The 4,993-nt window shown below is 38.2% G+C and overlaps 2 long non-coding RNA genes across 2 annotated transcripts; one reads left to right on the plus strand and one right to left on the minus strand.

The window, feature by feature from the left end:
* Positions 1-416: 416 nt before the first annotated feature.
* On the plus strand, positions 417-2,771 carry LOC123144437 (uncharacterized). The gene is made up of 2 exons (XR_006471463.1): positions 417-728; positions 2,594-2,771. It is a non-coding gene; the product is annotated as an uncharacterized lncRNA (long non-coding RNA).
* Positions 1,556-4,556, minus strand: LOC123144436 (uncharacterized). The gene is made up of 4 exons (XR_006471462.1): positions 4,299-4,556; positions 4,048-4,206; positions 2,342-2,386; positions 1,556-2,001 (listed from the first exon to the last, which is right to left on the minus strand). It is a non-coding gene; the product is annotated as an uncharacterized lncRNA (long non-coding RNA).
* Positions 4,557-4,993: the final 437 nt, after the last annotated feature.

The raw sequence follows: 4,993 nt of genomic DNA on the forward strand, positions 1-4,993 counted from the left end.
GGAAATTTGGATTGCTATATCTATTTATATATAAAAAGTACTTTACGGGTTAACCAGAAAAAAGAGAATTAGCTAGAAATTACCACAAAAATTAGGAACATCTAGCCATTTATTTGATCGACTAACAATTTACATCGTTCGATCTAACTAAGGGAAAATTAATTACCCACCTTTGCCATTACATATCCTACTGGTAGTTATTTTCCTTTGCCATATATTATGTGTAGGCCCATGATATTGAAGACTCAAAGCAAAACGTTTCAAAAAGAAAAAATACTCATCCTGAAAAAAAACTCAAAGGAAAAAAATAGTCTAAATAATGAACTCACGATCAGGTCTTCCCTCATCGCTTGATGTTTCCTTCCTTCCCAGCAAGGCTCCCATCCCATCCTTTCAACTAGCCGCCACCACAACCTTTGGCCTTGCCCTCCAGCAGATCGTCGACGCGCACATGCCTTCGTCTTCTTCCCTTCTTTCTTCCTTTGTCCGCGGAGTGCGAGCAGTAATCGGCGATCTGGTCCTGCGGATGGCTACCATCGAAACCATGCTTCAGAAATAGCACAGGCAGCCACGTTCAAGCGCGTACTCAGCGATCTGTCATGAGAGATAGTAGATGCAGTCAAGTTGGCGGCGATGTTAGGCTGGACTCACAAGATTGCTGAAGGGCAGTGCTTGCACCAGCGGATGCACAAATTGCTATCCATACAAAGGAGCCCATCAATTTCTAGGTATCCTTGCTTTCTGGCACTTAATCTCACCAAGTATCTTCTCTATTTTTTTGGCATTTGTTCAATCGATTTCCTAATAGGTGGAGCACACAGACTAGGACCTTCGCCTGAAGGTTGTCCGTGGATGCTGCCATGCCACACTCTCCATTGTTCATTGTGCAGTTTCTATTAGAAAATTTCTAACCATATCTTGGTATCTTCGCCTGCCATTCTTACTAATATTTAGTCTAATTAGGTTTTTTTGCTACTGGTGATGATTTTGCAGTAACTGATCCATGCATTAGTTTGTGTTCTCTGTTGTTATTTTGAAATAGTTGATCTGTAGCAGATTGAAAACAATTGATTTCCTATGAGATGTTGAACTAAGGGTTCCTTTTATGAAAAGTGTGCCTTATTGTGCAATTACAACTCGAGATATATATAACACGGTACACCTCCGTTTTAGAGTATCTACCTATTATATATAAAAATTTCCCCCTCAGTCCCATAATATAAAATCTTTTTTGACATTATATTAGTGTTAAAAATGTCTTATTATGAGACGGAGGGAGTACTTGACAGGGTAATCAGAATAAAGGTAATTATCTTAGAAAATCTCACAATAATTAGAAATATGCGACCTTTAATTCGGTGTGCCTATTTCCAATCAACAAGCTACAACCGTTAGATGTTCGTAAACCAGATGGGAACTTTAAATCTCACAATCCCATAAAGTCTGGAACCCATGAGCTATCAAACCATCCCATGATTGATGTAAAAAAAACCATCCCACGATTGATGTAAGAAATATCCCACGATCAATCCAGAAAAAAATCCCACGATCAGTTAAAAAAACATCCCACAATTATAATCTCACGGCCCCAATAGGTTGAGCGACTAGACCATCCCACAATTTACAATCTCATGACCCCAACAGGTTGAGCGATTAGACCATCCCACAATAGAAACCTCATGATCCCAACAGGTTTGACCATCCATGAGCCGTCAGACCATCCCACAATAAAAAGAACAGGCACAAAAAAAAAGTTCAGAGATGCAATCTCTTCAAACTCTCACAGTAATGTATAGAGATTTGATTGCCCAAACCAGAGCAATTACGCCTCAAGGGTTAATTTTCCTCTAGACTAGATGATATACCTTGTACATCATCTTCCTCCCGTGAACGACACTTCAAAGTCAACTTCCTCCAACAAGTGGCACTTTGGCATTGTCTTCCTCCAGCGGACACCAGCTGGCTCCATCGAGCAATCAGACCACCTCAAGTAAGTACCAACTGCACGAAATTAATCAGGCCTATTAAGGATCAATAATACTTCAATTATACTCTAGGAAGTGCTCATCTAACAACATCTGACATGTTTGATCGGAAGGTTAATTATATTGAAATAGAAAAACTATCATGTGTATTCTAGATTAAGTAATGCAATTCTATAGGTGTGGGTTCATGTCTTAATGGTGATGCCATGGATGTTGGTTCCCGTGTATTCATGTTAAGATAATATACTCTAGAAGACTAGAACCACATTGCAGGTATAACAGACAAAAATGGGATTGCTTGCTGCGATATAGAGAAACACATGTGGTGCATTAGATGGTTTTCATATTCGACCAACCTCAAATTCGATAGTGGGTTTCTGTCTTAATGCCACAGCTCCATTCTGAAACAAAAGATCAAATCAATAGTCAAAAAATATATTCATTCATAATATGGTTTCATATATCTATTCCAGTTAAAAAAATCTTAAATTTACTTTGTGATCACATAATCACTAGAGGCCATTGCAAAATAAAATTGTGCATTTATAAAGCTGTCATGTCGTTATATACTTACTTTACTAATCAACATTTTGTTCTTATATTTTTAGGGCCTCAAGGAGTATGGCACCCAAACCGCTGAATTCATTGACTACACGAAACGAGTCATGGACCATCAAAGTCAAAGTCTCAAAGTCTTACAACTTTAGGACACAATTAACTTATCAACTAATGAACTCATTAGCACTGATAAGATTTTGTGAGATAAAAAGGTCCAAGTATTACATATATAATGTCTCTTCAGTTTTCCTTTTCCGAAGCTTGCTAATGTTCTCTCTGTGTAGGGCAATGCAATCCATGCTTCTATTGGGAACAAACTGTCAATAAATTTAAAGCAAAAAATAAAGAGGACTCCATCTACATAATTAAGACCTTGAAAGTTTGAGAGTATGAGAACTACCGACCATTGAAGAACAATATCAAAATCAGTTTTCCTTTTTGATACAACAGGGATGGAAGTGGATAAAGAAAAATCAAAGTTTTTGGACTAAGACTTCGAATTTTTCTTATAGTGATACCTTGGAGAGTAGGGTGAATACTGATAAACAGTGCTCAGGTATGACCAGACTCCAATACCAAAGAACAAGCATTGATCAATTAGATTTATAAACATGATTTGATTAGTACAATGGAACCAATAGAGCGGGTACAAAAAAAGGGATGAGCATTCGTCGAACTTCAAACATCCGTGAGATTGGATTTGTTAATTTAAAATGTGGAAAAGATGGTGTGGCTATCAGTGTATGTATGTGTGAATTAAGCATGGCAGTGGGAAGCATATTTAGTATCAAATGTGGCCATCGGGATCCTTGTCAGTAGTTAATGATGATAATTAGTGCTGGCAGGCATGGTTGACATGGACAACCTAATGGGAGACCTGTTATCAGGTAAACCAATACAAAAGGAGCAACTCAAGATGCTGAACTTGGTTCATTGTTCAGGGATGGTTACCACTAATAAATACTAAAATGTGCTTCATGAAATGTGGAATTATTTGATTCCAGCAGATAAAAGAGATCAAAAACATCTTTCCAGTTCATATTTACGCCTTTCCTCGATATGGCATCCGATTTGGACCATTCTTTATAGCACTGTGATGAACTGATGATAGGTCTCTATGCTTTATAATGTTGTGATGATAGGTCTCTATACTGTTATGATAGAGCTAAAGGAAATTACTCTGAACAGAACATCCACCAATCCAATGGAACTGATATATTACCAGGATATATTCTTGTCATCTCTTTTTTATCATTCTAGCTACCACACATCTCTGATACATGACAAGTATGATGGAAATCTGAGATTAGATTAGCATGTACGTACACTTCCCTGACCAAAATTCAGTTAATTATGAGAGAATGAAATTCAATGTTGATTTGCCATATACAAACACGATGTTTGCTTACAAAAGGAAAGGAGCAATTGCAGAGTCGCGAAAAGGAAAAATTCTAAAAGATAAAGATGGTAATATGACAGAGTCGCTAAAAGAAAAAATGGGGACCTGCAGTTCGAATTGAAGAATGTTGCCGCAGTAGAGGATGTGAATGATGTGTTGAGCTGCCTCGCGCAGAAATAGCGGTGATGCGTTTGGTTTGCACGCTTGGGGAAGAAAATGTCTCAAGCTCCCTCATACTGAAGCTGGATCCAAGAGGTTCCGGGCCTGCAGGAGATGAAATCCGTGACAAAATCACTGCACATACGCCATCATAAATCTAGCCCCATTTACCAGCCTAGGAGACGGAGGAGGCGTACGAGGGGCCAAACCAGCCGCCGTCGATGGTCACCCTGTGGCAGCACCAGCTCCAGTGGTGGCTTGTGGTGAGGAGGAGCAACCTCAATACAGCGGATCAAGAGAGCAAGCTGATGAGAGCTATCCAGCAAACCCAATTTTTGTGTGAGAAGGGAAAATTAGGAAATGAGAAAGGGAATGAGTGGAGAAAAGAAGAACGGAGAAGCCGAGAAGACTATAGAATGGGGAAAGTGAAGAATCATACTGGTGGGACCCATGAAGCTAATGACGTTCTGTACATGCATACAGTGAGAGCAAACTATGTGACGTGAAAATGTAAGCCACCCTTTGTACTACTGACTGCACGTGTATGAAGGCAACGACCTACCAACAAAATTTCTTATGGATAAGTATATAGAAATAGATAAACTATATCTTTTAACTATGCAAAAAACACTAAATATAAAATGTGATAATCTTGCACAGTGTGAGAAAATTAACCTACGATTACACGAAAATAATGAAAAATGTTAAATTTATGATTACAAAAAAAATAAGAACATGATAAAAATGTCAGAAAAATACAAGTGTAATTTGACGAATGCAACTGATTATGAAACTATAGTATGGCATGCATAATTAGTAAGTAAACCATCAACGGACAACACATGTATATATACATTAGTAAAAACCCAAATATGCCAAAGACGGAACTATG

The sequence above is a fragment of the Triticum aestivum genome, chromosome 6D (genome assembly GCF_018294505.1).
Source record: "Triticum aestivum cultivar Chinese Spring chromosome 6D, IWGSC CS RefSeq v2.1, whole genome shotgun sequence".
Taxonomy (NCBI): Eukaryota; Viridiplantae; Streptophyta; class Magnoliopsida; order Poales; family Poaceae; genus Triticum; species Triticum aestivum.